This window comes from Etheostoma spectabile, chromosome 11 (assembly GCF_008692095.1).
Source record: "Etheostoma spectabile isolate EspeVRDwgs_2016 chromosome 11, UIUC_Espe_1.0, whole genome shotgun sequence".
NCBI lineage: Eukaryota > Metazoa > Chordata > Actinopteri > Perciformes > Percidae > Etheostoma > Etheostoma spectabile.
Window position 1 is genome coordinate 11,739,121 of NC_045743.1, and position 14,458 is coordinate 11,753,578.

Consider the following 14,458-nt stretch of genomic DNA (forward strand, 5'->3'; position numbering starts at 1 on the left):
TGTGAAAAAATGTAAAAATGAAGGGTATCAAGTGATTATGCTGTAAACCATTTTTGTGCTGCAGATATGGGTAAAAGGTTGCCACAAACACATTTCAAAAAAAGTGGTGCAAAATTAATCCAAAATTAAGGCCTTTGTAAAAGGGAAAAACAAAGAATAAAAAGTAGCCAGTTTTAAAGTTTGTAAAACAAAAAAACCTAACCCAATTTTTTAAAAAGACCAAATACTTTGAGGTTGGAAAATAAAATTTTTTATAATTGATTTAGAGCGCAGAGTTGGGAGCATTTTTTTTCAGGATCTACATTTTCACTTGACCCAAAAGGATGGACAGGCAAATGTTTTTTGGGCAAGCTAATTAACCCCTAATGTGCTGAAAAAATCAAAAAAGTTTCCAGCCTTTTTATTGCCCTATCCCAAACCCCTTTTCTTTGGGGTTACCGTTGCCTTACTGTAGGTTTTGTTAAAATTTCTCCATAGGGGGCACACAATAAATTTCCTATATTGTGAAAAAATAAATTTAGATAATTTTGGGATTGTTTATTGCCAAGTGCAAGGATTAACCATGTTTGCAATTTTGTTTTGTAGATTTTAAAAGTACATTTCAAAACAGGTAGCTAAAAAGGAGGTTTTTAGGAAAAGAATGTTTTATTGGGAAGGTATTATGATTACAACGCAACCCAGCTGGTTTCATATCCTGTAAGTAGGACTGGTGGTCAGGTTCAAATAATAATTCTGAATGTCCTTTAACACATTTTTATCATGTGATAAAAAATGTATGTACTTATTTATATTTTATATTAAAATATATTATGGAGTAACTATTCATATCCAATTCCACATCTTGCAGCCATCTCAAAATTATTTTGGATTTCAATGAGCCTGCAGTCATTGACATCTCTATAATGTCAGTTTGTTTGCTTTGATGATACATAGTACAGACAGGGATGACATTTAATGGAAAAAGTTAAATTATAATTTCATGCAGTTATGATATCTTATCTGACAGGTGTGTCACTTCTCTCAGGCACCAAATCAGTTTCTCAGCTTTGTGCAAACAATTCAGGTTTCCGCACAGATAAATTGATCCATCCGAGAAATTGTTAAGTAGAGTATTGTCCCCGGCTGCAGACACCGTTGGGAAATCACAGGATTGTCCTCGGAAATGACATGAATGATGGCTCCCGCAGTCACAGTGAGAGTTTTAATCAGGCATGATGACAGGGGAGAGAAGAAGGTATGTGGAGCAGAATACAGAGGCAACACAAGGAACAAACTCATGACAATGATACTGACATAGTGTTTATTCGGGCCTATCACTGATTTAAGGATAGCAGATAGTTTGTAAACCATTTCGGTACCCATGAATCTCAGGAAGGAGGGAGAGCTGCTGCTCTGCGGGATGTGAGCATGGCATAGTTATTTACTTGCTCAGTGAGGGAAATAATTAGAAAGAAAAGAAAATCTCCCGTAGGAGGCTTTTTGAAGATTTCTTGTGGTAGTCTGTGTTAACTGCAGGCAAATAAAAAGAAAAGATATCCAATTATAACTGAAAAGTTTTGATTTATATGGAAGCTCTTGAAAATTTTCAGTATCCCTTTGCCACCCAAGGCCCCGGCGGGCCCGCGACTTTTTGTCTTCAGGGGGGCTAAAAGTAGGATCGTTTTAGAGAGGGGGGGAAGACATTGATTTTAAGGAAAAGAAATCTAAGGGGGATCCATGTCTGTAGTTTGGGCGAGGTTAAAACCCGGCAGGGCATTTCAAGGTTTCCTTAAGCCCTCAACCAATATACCCTTTTACAGAAATCCCCAATTCAGGGAATCATTTTTTAATTTGGGGGAAAAAAAAACATGCATTTTACCTTCATTTAAGAATGTGTTTTTTTCGCCTATTCTAAATTGTGTATTTGAAGTTTTCGCAATTAGGTTTTGGGAAAGTTTGCAAAATTTGATTTGGAAAGCTGAAAATCTGTGATTTAAATTTGAGTTATTTTCCCATGCTTGCCCGTGTTAGTCCCCAATAGAAAACCCATTTTATTGAAAAACAAAAACCTTTTTTTTGAAAATTGTTTTAAATTACCGTTTGGGATTGCGTTTTCATGAAAATTTTACAAAAAAAAAACTAGAGCCCTTAGGGAAATTCAGGGGAGGTCTTTTTTTTCCCTTGGGTATTTTGTTTACAAAGGGGGTTTTCGGGAAAAAAAAAAGGTTTCCAAAAGCAGGGCTCAGCATCTAATTAATAAAAATGCAGTTTTTGCGGGAAATCGCCAAAGGGTCAAAGTTTTTGTAAAAACTGGATTTTTCTCCGGGGCCCTAAAGGGGTTTTGGTGTTTTTAAGTGGTTTTCGGGGGTTTTCTAAAAATTTTTAAAAGCAATCAAAAGGGTAGTTCCCCAAATTTTCACATAAAAACAATTTTTTTTTGTTTAATATCAAATTTTTCCCCGGGTTTTTCCAGCATTCAGTGAGGCCCCCATTTAATAAGTAAAATGTACAAAACCCCAAATTGTATTTTTTAAGTAAGCTTACTCTGCTTAAAATTTTGGACAGGTGATTTAATTTTTATTTTTTTTTTTCCCTGTAAACCCAAGGGTAAAGGGAATCCCGGGTTAAAATTTTGAGGAGCCATGTTGAAATCGTAATTTTGGATTGTGTTGGGGTGTGTGTGTGTGGGGTGGGTGTGTGTGTGTGTGGGGTGGGGGGTGTGTGGGGTGTGTGGGTGTGGGGTGGGGTGTGTGTGGTGTGTGTTTGGGTTTGGGGGGGTGGGGTGTGTGTGGGTGGGGTGTGTGTGGGGGGTGTGTGTGGTGTGTGTGGGGTGGTGGGGGAGAGAGAGAGAGAAAAAAAAAGAGTGTCGGGGGGCTGGAAGGCCAGGTGTTTAGGGTTTGCCAATTTTCATAAAAGGAACAAAAAAACCCCAGGATCGGGGCCCTTGTAGTGGTACAGCTTTCTTTTTCCTTACAGCTTGTCGTTACTCTGCCATTACCCTGCAGGAGTAAAAAGTTTTTAAATTTCAAAAACAATTTTTTTTTTGACCAAAAGAACGGGGATCCGGGGTAAAGGGGGCAAAAAGGGTTTTCCTCAGGGGGGTGGCTGGGTTCCCTTAGAGATAGGGTGAGACCCTCAGTCCCCAAAGAAAAAGTCAAAAGTAGAGTTCCCCCTAGGGGGGGTTTTCCAAGGGCCAGCGGGGAGGAGGTATTGGGGAAGACCCAGGACTAGGGGGAGATTTTCCCCAACCCGGGGCATAAAAAAACCTGGGATCCCCGGGTCGGGGGGATGGTTGATGGGCTTGGGAAAGGGAAGTTCGGGGGGGGCCCGAGGGGCTGCTGCCCCCCTGACCCATAAGGACGAAGATGGATGGAGGAGACAATGGGGTTTTCAATTCAAGGTCCCCCTTGGTAGGGGCCGTCCTTCCCAAAGGGAAAGGGTTCCCTTTAGGAGCAGGGCCCGAGTCCTCCTTAGGAAAGGGGGGAACTGTACCCAAAGGAAAAGGCTAAAAGTGCACGTCATTGCGGGGTGGCGTCACTTAATTTTTTTTTCGGGATTTTTAAACCACGGGTGAAATGGTTTGGAAAGGGTTTAAATGTGCTGTTTAAAATTTGCTGTTGGGGGTAGAAAATGAAAACAGCAGCCTTTTTTTAATTCAGGAAAAAAAACCTCCCAAAGCCCGGAGGAGGGGCGGGGTACGTCATCAACGTCCGCGAAGGGCCCCTTTCCCAAATTTTGAGAAACCTTTCCCAATTCCCCGAGGGCGGCGGGGCCTTCATTTAGAAAAAATTTTCCCCTTGACGGAGAAGGATGAATGTGTACCTTCCCCGGTCCCCCAAACACCCACAATCCTATGCGCGAGCCTTTGGGGCGGCTCGTTTTAAAAAAAAAAACAGGATGAAAAAGGGGGAGTTCGAGGGATGGGGGACGGTGAAGGTTTGAAAATATTAAATTTAAATGTAAAAAATTTTATGTGTGTTTGGGGCCCTACCCTTTGTTATCACCGGAATGTTTTTCATTTAATTTTCAAGGGTTAAAAGTTTAAAGCTTTTTACAAATTGCTATAAAAATTAGGGAGATAACCCCGAGCCCCCGGAAAAATAACTGAAACCGTCAGTTAAAAATTGGCCGTTAGGAGGGAGGTTGGCCCTCTTTAAAGTTTAATGGGCAAGTTATCCGTTAAAATTTCCGTTTTGAAAGCGTAAAAATTAGCAATAGCAGGGTTTAGAAAGTGGGTTTTTTTATCACTGGTTGTATTGAGACGGGAATTATTTAACCCGCACCATGTTTAAATTTACTAGCCCCGTTCAAAAGAAGGGTGCATGTATGAGCACTCCCGTGAATAACGGGAAAGTTATAGGGATTCTAAAGTAAACATCTTTTGTTTTTGTTAACGGGCTTTTTAAAAGGGGGCAACGGGGCCCGGGCACCAAGGACGGCAAAGCAAGACCAGAGGGGGGACAGAGGCCAAAGAGAGATGTTTAAAATTTTTGCTTTAAAAAAGATTTTCTTTCAAAAAAATGCTTTAAATTAAAAAAGGGTTTTCCCTTTTAATTTAATTTTTTGGGGTTGTGTTTAATATTAAGTTTTTCAAGGTCGATTTTCCCAAACCAAAGTGGGACCTGGACAGAAAACTTCAATTTTATATAAAATAACAATTATTCAGAGGGTATCTGGATCAGTTTAAAAAAAAAAAAGTAGCTGGTTTAAAATTTTGCCCTTTCAGTTTACGGCATAATTTTAAGATTGCTTATTTACGGTCAAGAAATAAAAATATGATCAGGAACTACAAGGGTTTAAACCCGTAAAGAGCTACCACAGGCAGGTTGACATGCAGAAACTGTAAGTGAGAAAAAATTTAAAAATAAAGTTGGGAAAGTTTTCAAAAATGAAAAGTCAATTTCCATTGATAAAAAATCCGCCCCCAAAACAGAAAGGTAGGGTTTTGTAAGGGTCAAGGGTTTTTCCCTTCATATGAAGGGAAAAAAAAAAAGTGGGGGTTTACCGTTAATATACTTGTGATGCAAAATGAAAAGGACAGGTGGGCTAACCTAAAAAACCTTTTTCTGTCGCAAGCAACAAAATCCTCATCGGCAGCTGTCTGATCGCCCCTTTAGGGGAAAATAACCTTTTGTGACAGTATATTTGTAAGGTTTTAAAATGAACCTTACGGTTGTTCAACAGCCCTCGAAAAAATCCACGTCAAAATTTTAAAAAAAATAACAGAAAAAATAAATAGTTTATTATTTTAAACACGCCCAAAAAATTTAAGGGCAAGGAAAAAACAGTTAAATTTTAAAACATTTATTGTTAGAAAAACAAGCTTAAAATAGCAAAAAATGTATTAAAATCTCTCTTTTGGGCCCTGTCTCCCTGGGGGTGGGTTTTCCTCCTGGTGCCGCCCCCCCCTTAGGCCCCGTTAAAAGGGGAGTTTTAAAACCAAAATAAAGTGTTTTTAAATACGTTATGGAAGGGTATAACATAAACCCTTATTAAAGGGAGTGCTCAAATGTCGCCTTGAAACGTTGTTTGTGAAGTAAAAATGGGCCCGTGTTACCTCCCGTTACAGATACAACCAGTGGAAAAAACACCCAAATTTTAAAAACCTTTCTTAAGTTACGATATACGGTAAAGGTATAAAGAGGATGAAATGCCCCCGGCATTAAACTTTACAAAGACAGGGAAACCCAGCTAGTAACAGCAGAAATATATTTAAAAGGGTTCAGGTTTGCTAAAGTTTTGTGGGGGGATCTAAATTATTTTGGAATTGTACAAGGGATTAAACGTTAAGTTGAAATTTTTGTAAACATTAAAAGGTGATAAACAAATGTACGGCAAACTAAAGATTTAAATTAAACTTCAACCCTCAGGCCCCCCGCCGAACTCCCCCTGAGGGCCGCATTATTATTTTAACGGCCCCGGGAAAAGGGCCCCCGCATTTGGGTTGGGGGTGATTTGGGACCCCGAAAAGGGGGAACCCCATAAAGCATCCTTTTTGGGCTAGGGAAATTTTTTTGAATGAAGGGGCGGTCCCTTTGGGGGAATTCGGAGGATTCTTGGCCTTGGAAGGTCCCTTTGGCGGGCGGGTTTATGCTTTATGACGTGGCATCCTCCAAATTTTGGGTTTTGAGGATCCTTCCTTTGGGCATTGGGGAAAAAAAACCCAATTTTTTTTTTTTTTTAAAAATCAATAACATCCAATTTTTAAATTTAAATAGTCTTTTCTCCTATTTCCTTTTCCCCTTAAAAAGTAAGTCGTAACTCTTTTTTATATTTTAAATTTTTTTGATGAAAATTTAAAAAACCAAAAGTTAAATTTAATATCAAAAAGAAAAACAGTACATTACGGGGGTTGGAGACATTCTCTCCTCATTTGTGAAATGTACATCAGGTTTTTAGGGTCACACCTGTTTAAAGGATCATGCCCGTGCTTCCTACATGGAACAATTTACAGATGGTAGCTCAAAGTGCACAGTTCAAAATGTGTTACACAATGCTTTAAGATTTAGATGTCGGAGCATAGACAACCATGACGGAAAATAGCTTAGCCCTGCTAAGTCTCCAAGGGGACAAAGAGAGGTGAGATAAAAGAGGCTAAAGGAAATCTCTGTGTGAAGCTTAAGCCTTAGAAACTGATGTCCTTATAAGTGTTTGTCTGTCCCACACAGTCTGAGTCAGACACCATGGAAAGCAGCTTACAGCTATTGTTACGCTCTCAGCTGTAAAAGGTTGTATGAAAGCCTAGCACAAGGACGGCAGGAAAGATGCCACGCCGCTTGTGTCTGTTCCACTGAATAAGCCTTGTGCCACCCTGTGAAGGAATTTTACGGTGACATTTAAGCAAAGAGCAGAGTTTCATTAACGCTATTCTCTGGCACTGAAACAATTGTTTATAAGGGTTTTCTTTCTCAATGCAAGATGTTTTCACATTTGACTTAGCCCTTTTTGAAACTCACATTCAATGTAATGCCGTCGTTTGACACTGACAGTTTTAACTAGTCCCTCCAGGATTTCGCGGTCTTTTTTTAGACAGTTGTGGCCAAAAAGGCCTAATTTTGTTGGCGCTTTTGTAAAGAAATTGCGATAAATGTTGTCTTTTGTATTTTTGTTGCAATGAAGTTGTGACAGACAGTGAAAATTGCAAAAAAACATAAAAAGGAAACTTATTTGGGGCAGAATAAAACTACTCTGGGCTGAGCTTTCCTCATAACCTTACCAAAAAGGCTCAGGATTCTGCAAACGTTGGTATAATATGAATGAGGCTGGTAGATTTAAGAAGAAAAAAATTATAATTTATTGAATCAATTCAATTTGACAGTGGCTTGTTGATCTTTTCATTGTAAGTTGATTTCTTATCCTGGGCTGGGACACACATTCACACGGGGTGCTAAAGGACTTACTGGGCTTTACCTCATCATTGCGCTTACAATAACGAGCATAGCTGTCCTCAATTTAGGTCAATGTGTACGTCCACCAAGTACCGTGTACGTCCACAGCATCCACCATGTGTGTTTGTGTGTCTGTGTGCGTACATCAGTCGCAGTGGGATCTGAACAGTGGCCCTGGCAGCTGCAGAGAGCCGACAGGAAACAGCAGCCGCTTTCAGCGACTTTAGAGTGAAAAATTGTTACAGTGGACTTTGATGTATACAGGTTGGAGGGACAGTCTGAAATGTTTTACAGTCTTTTGCTGTACGTTTTGTTGGTAAATGTGAGATGTTCGCTGATCAGAAACAAGGAAATTAATTTGGCGACGTATGTGTGTTACGACAACTTGTTCTTACTGTCGCTTGGTCAGTGGCTCTCAGAGTCACATACTGACGCAAAGTTTGGCACATTAGACTGCTGTAATTGGCTGAAGTTGTGGAAAACTCCAGTGATTGGTCAAATGAGTGATTTAGGGAAATTAGTGATTAGTTATACATTAGTATGTTAGTCTACAATATTGTTTAGCTGTGTGTGAATTGATACATTACCCTCAGAAGAATGCGTTGTCCGTCTGGGTTAAAAGTAACTTATCATACACTGTTAAGCTGAATCTCCATCCATCCATCTTCATCCGCTTATCCGGTATCGGGTCGCGGGGGCAGCAGCTCCAGTAGGGGACCCAAACTTCCCTTTCCCGAGCCACATCAACTAGCTCCGACTGGGGGATCCCGAGGCGTTCCCAGGCCAGGTTGGAGATATAATCTCTCCACCTAGTCCTGGTCTTCCCCGAGGTCTCCTCCCAGTTGGACGTGCCTGGAATACCTCCCTAGGGAGGCGCCCAGGAGGCATCCTTACCAGATGCCCGAACCACCTCAACTGGCTCCTTTCAACGCGAAGGAGCAGCGGCTCTACTCCGAGCTCCTCTCGGATGACTGAGCTTCTCACCCTATCTCTAAGGGAGACGCCAGCCACCCTCCTGAGGAAACCCATTTCGGCCGCTTGTACCCTTGATCTCGTTCTTTCGGTCATGACCCAGCCTTCATGACCATAGGTGAGGGTAGGAACGAAAATTGCCCGGTAGATCGAGAGCTTTGCCTTCTGGCTCAGCTCTCTTTCGTCACAACGGTGCGATAAACAGAATGTAATACCGCACCAGCTGCTCCGATTCTCCGACCAATCTCACGCTCCATGGTCCCCTCACTCGCGAACAAGACCCCAAGGTACTTAAACTCCTTCACTTGAGGTAAGGACTCCATCCCTACCCGGAGAGAGCACTCCATCGGTTTCCTGCTGAGAACCATGGCCTCAGATTTAGAGGTGCTGATCCTCATCCCAGCCGCTTCACACTCGGCTGCGAACCGATCCAGTGAGTGCTGTAGGTCACAGGCCGATGATGCCATCAGGACCACATCATCTGCAAAAAGCAGCGATGGGATCCCGAGCCCACCGAACTGCAACCCCTCCCCGCCCCGACTACGCCTCGATATCCTGTCCATATATATTACAAACAGGATTGGTGACAAAGCGCAGCCCTGGCGGAGGCCAACCCTCACCTGGAACGAGTCCGACTTACTGCCGAGAACCCGGACACAGCTCTCGCTTTGGTCATACAGAGATTGGATGGCCCTAAGAAGGGACCCCCTCACCCCATATTCCCGCAGCACCTCCCACAATTTCTCCCGGGGGACCCGGTCATACGCCTTCTCCAGATCCACAAAACATGTAGACTGGTTGGGCATACTCCCAGGCCCCCTCCAGGATCCTTGCGAGAGTAAAGATCTGATCCGTTGTTCCACGGCCAGGACGGAATCCGCATTGTTCCTCTTCAATCCGAGGTTCGACTATCGGCCGAACCCTCCTTTCCAGCACCTTGGAGTAGACTTTACCAGGGAGGCTGAGAAGTGTGATACCCCTGTAGTTGGCACACACCCTCTGGTCCCCCTTTTTGAAGAGGGGAACCACCACCCCGGTCTGCCACTCCTTAGGCACCGTCCCAGACTTCCACGCAATGTTGAAGAGGCGTGTCAACCAAGACAGCCCCTCCACACCCAGAGCTTTCAGCATTTCTGGACGGATCTCATCAATCCCTGGGCTTTGCCGCTGTGGAGTTGTTTGACTACCACAGCGACTTCCGCCAGGGAAATTGACGACAATCCCCCATCATCCTCCAGCTCTGCCTCCACCAAAGAGGGCGTGTCAGCTGGATTTAGGAGTTCCTCAAAGTGCTCCTTCCACCGCTCTATTACCTCCCCATTTGAGGTCAACAAAGTCCCATCCTTACTGTATACAGCTTGGATGATCCCTCGCTTCCCCTCCTGAGGTGGCGAACGGTTTTCCAGAAGCACCTTGGTGCGACCGAAAGTCCTTCTCCATGTCTTCTCCGAACTTCTCCCACACCCGCTGCTTTGCCTCTGTCACGGCAGAGGCTGCAGCCCTTCGGGCCCGTCGGTACCCTGCAACTGCCTCCGGAGTCCTCCGGGATAACATATCCCGGAAAGACTCTCTTCAGTCGACGGCTTCCCTGACCACCGGTGTCCACCAGGGTGTTCGTGGGTTACCGCCCTTGAGGCACCTAAGACCCTAAGACCACAGCTCGCTGCCACAGCTTTAGCAATGGAAACTTTGAACATTGTCCACTCAGGTTCAATGCCCCCAGCCTCCACAGGGATGCACGAAAAGCTCCGCCGGATGGTGCGAGTTGAAAGCCCGTCGGACAGGGGCCTCTTCCAGACGTTCCCCGTTTACCCGCACTACACGTTTGGGCTTACCAGGTCTGTCCAGAGTCTTCCCCCACCCCCTGACCCACTCACCACCAGATGGTGATCAGTTGACAGCTCTGCCCTCTCTTCACCCGAGTGTCCAAAACATACGGCTCAGATCAGATGAAACGATTATAAAATCGATCATTGACCTTTGGCCTAGGGTGCTCTGGTACCACGTACACTTATGAACATCCCTATGTTCGAACATGGTGTTTGTGATGGACATCCATGACTAGCACAGAAGTCCAACAACAGACAACCGCTCTGGTTTAGATCAGGGAGGCCCTTCCTCCCAATCACGCCTCTCCAAGTATCTCCATCATTGCCCACGTGTGCGTTGAAGTCCCCCAGGAGAACAATGGAGTCCCCTACTGGAGCCCCATACAGGACTCCATTCAAGGTCTCCAAGAAGGCCGAATACTCCGAACTCTTGTTTGGTGCATACGCACAAACAACAGTCAGAGTTTTCCCCCCCAACACCCGCAGGCGTAGGGAGGCGACCCTCTCGTCCACCGGGGTAAACTCCAACGCAGCGGCGCTCAGCCGGGGGCTTGTGAGTATCCCCACACCCGCCCGGCGCCTCACACCCTGGGCAACTCCAGAGTAGGAGAGAGTCCAACCCCTATCCAGGAGTACGGTTCCAGAACCGAGACTGTGCGTAGAGGTAAGCCCCACCAGATCTAACTGATAGCGCTCCACCTCCCGCACAAGTTCCGGCTCCTTCCCCCACAGAGAGGTGACATTCCACGTCCCCAGAGCCAGCCTCTGCTGCCCGGGTCTGGTCCGTCGAAGCCCCTGACCTTCGCCGCCACCCATGTGGCAGCGCACCCGACCCCTTTGGATCCTCCCACAGGTGGTGGGCCCATGGGCTGGAGGGAGAAGTGCCACGTTGCTTCTTCGGGCTGTGCCCGACCGGGCTCCGTGGCAAACCCGGCCACCAGGCGCTCGCTCACGAGCCCACCGTCTGGGCCTGGCTCCAGACGGGGGCCCCGGGCTTCCACCGGGCAGGGTCCCTCTATCCCTTCCTTGATATTCCATAAGAGTTTTTGAACTGAATCTCATTTTAAGAAAATTGCCCCATAATAGAACTTCACTTCCCAGAGTGCACCAGCAGCAGTGCACCTGATCAGCTGCTGTGCACCTGATCAGTCATCATCACTGATTAGGAGCACCTGGTAAGACATGGAGGTGCTCAGTCAGTCAGTAACACAGACTGCAGAGAGAAGACACTCCAAGTTCACCCACAAAGCTCAGTCCAGAGACGCCAATGGTCGGTGAAATGTTTACTTACTTTCATATTGTTTAACTGCTGGGTAGATGGACTTAATTGACTTAAAATTTTGTGTTAAATGGGTTTATGCAAATATTAGTTCATTTTGATGAAATGTGTGAAATGATTTTCATGTTAATTTTTGGTTCTGTCTTAAAAGGTTTACAACCTGATCTGCAACTAATCAACAACTAATCTACTGGCAGACCAATCACCTGACAGAGCCAGATAAGAATAAAAGAGTTTAAGTTGGAAGTTTGATTTGTACACGTGTCCTTTGGGTGCTTAACAAGGGGAGAACTTGACATACACGTTGTAGTAAACTGTAAAACTGTCCACAATGTACACATGAATGGATTTAAAGAGCCAAGGCTAAAGTGAGGTGATAATATTATAATAAATGAGGCAAAGGAGCAGAAAGCAAAGCAAAGGCAAAGCAATAGCTCTTCTTCAAATGACATGGATGATATACATCATACAGTACATGGTTTATCTCAGCAATACAGTAAATTGCTGTCTATTTATACTTACAGTAATAGCGAATCAAAGGCAAATACATTTTCTATTTTCTTCCCTTGTTAATGATCTGTGAGTTTGGATGAACCTTTAATGATAAACATTTAATGATTCAAGGCAATAAACATTCATTTCTGAATGTCATTTATATCTCATTTTATCTAAAAGTAACTAAGCTGAGCAGCCTACATGCTCATTTCAAAGAGAAACACTTTGTTTTTTGATGGCATTGATCCCAGTGTAGACAACGATTCAGTGAGACTGCATGTTATGAGTGGCTGGACATAAATAGTGCAGTTTTTGCAAATAAAATACAGGGAATAACACATTGATTTGAATATACAAGTTGTATCCCTAGAGAAAAAGACAGAGGTGACATTGAAATGGTTGTCATCTGCCACGGAAGATGAGTTAGATAAATATCTAACTGCTGGTTTAAATATTTCATTGAAACACTAATAATCCACTAAATTAACATTGGAAAGTTGCCATCTTTGACTTAGAAAAGTAGAGAATGAACATACAGATGTGAGGTATGCACAGGTGGACCATCGTGTAATATACAGTGCAGCACAAACATTAAATAATGAATTAAAGTTGTTTCTTATTAAAGCAACCCAGATCGATAAATCAGCTGGGCAAAACTAGAAGAGCATGGGATTGTTCTACCATGACAGCATCACCAAGGGGAGCCAATGTTGTGTGCTTTGTAAAGCCAAATGATTCAACACAATATTTGAATCTGTCGGGACCCATAGCAGAGTTACCAGACTGGCCCAATATTTCATTTTAGTGCAAACCATATTAAGGGATTGACAGATAGTAATTTGCTGCTGCCAAATGAAATAACTGAGACAGTAACAGTGTTATCTTATGTGGGTGTGACCTACGTTTTTTGTGATTTTTTTTTTTTTCCAGTTAAGGAGTGTTGGTTTGGTTGAGAAGCATTTCCAGCGTTGTTGTCGAGAGCATGGATTAGGAGGAATAAATTAGCAGTAGTGGAAGGGTCTGCCATGAATCATGAACATTCAAATGAGCTCTTTTCATTTCCTGTAAAAGCAATGCATCTTCCATTAATGTAATGGGGGTTTCCTTCTCCCCCCACTCACCAAATAAAATCATCACCTCATCTTGGCGGTGGCAGTAAAACATGATGGATGGAGCTTCCGGGTCTGAAAAGTGCTTAAACCTGCATATTATCTCATTTCCAGCAGGGGGACGCACTGGTTCAAAAAACCATTGTATGGAAGTCTAAAAATTACCCACTCACTTGTGATGGAGTATATGTACTCGAAATTGGTATTAACCGTCTTCTTCTCATCTTGGCTGTTCTTTGTAAGGTATGGTCCTATTATTTAAAACTACCATTCACATGGTGCTTAGGTGTGTTAACACTGCCTGTCAATGAGGACAGAGGTTTAGTAATGCTAACCATGGCACTGTGTACATTAAATAGCTGTAAACTTGTTTTGGATGTTGTCCATGTTTTTGTCTTAAACTTATTTGTACAATCACAGCATGTACAAATAACAAGGTCACACAAGACACTTCCATCTATTAACCGTATACATATGGGAACTATTCCCAGAAGGCGAAGCACTGCTTTTTCTGCTTCTTGGGCGGAGTGATTTGCTCGCAGCACCTGAGAAGTCCCTTGGTGAGGAGCCAAAAGTACGCTCAGAGTTGGAATAATAATCACGCCCAAGTAGCAGTGCTTCACCTTCTGAGAATAGTTCCCAGTATGTATACGGTTAGTAGATGGCTGTGTCTCACGTGACCTTGTTATTTGTACACTGTGTATGTTATTTGCTGTAACTATACAAATCACAAAATGTAAACAGGAAAATGTTGGCGTTATTTTGTCACTCATTGGGAGCAGTAGGCTAGATGGAGCCGGTTACCAGAATCTGTGCTGAGCTAGGCTCGGTGGGGGTGTCAGATAGAGTTACAACACGCACGGAGATGAGAAGGGTATGCATGGATTTATCTAACTCTGTGAGTTACTTTTAATGTCCCTGTCAAAAATACCAACTAATCTACCAACTATTGCAGATATCTACTGTATACAGTATGCTGAAGACTACCGACCCTATCTTTATTCATAGATTTTTGACAATTCCACAATAATAGTAAGGAACCCAACCAGAACAAATCAAATAACTTGCAACCCTCAGCTTCCACTGTCCACCAATGTTATAAAACATTATATAAATGGCTTTGACCTCACTGACCAGTAGGTGCAAAATAAACATCCAGACATCTTTGTTTCCCACCAGTAATTTGACCATACCACCATAGGCAGATACAAGTATCCATACTGTTAACAATAAGTGACCCCTCTTTTGCTTGAACTTTTAGAATTCAATACTTTCATCAAGAGTTGGCATCCTTTATGGAATATAATGCTTCCCCAGTAAGCTTTCCTGAGCTGCTCTGAGATAGAGGGAACACAGTACTCAGAGGTTAAATTATATCTTACTCATCCCACAAGAAAATGGAGGATA

At 43.3% G+C, this 14,458-nt stretch overlaps 1 long non-coding RNA gene across 1 annotated transcript; it reads right to left on the bottom strand.

Annotated features, from left to right (window-relative positions):
* Positions 1-1,382: 1,382 nt before the first annotated feature.
* Positions 1,383-13,747, bottom strand: LOC116698171 (uncharacterized). Its single transcript, XR_004334141.1, has 4 exons — positions 13,654-13,747; positions 8,658-8,664; positions 5,813-5,818; positions 1,383-1,392 (listed from the first exon to the last, which is right to left on the bottom strand). It is a non-coding gene; the product is annotated as an uncharacterized LOC116698171 (long non-coding RNA).
* Positions 13,748-14,458: the final 711 nt, after the last annotated feature.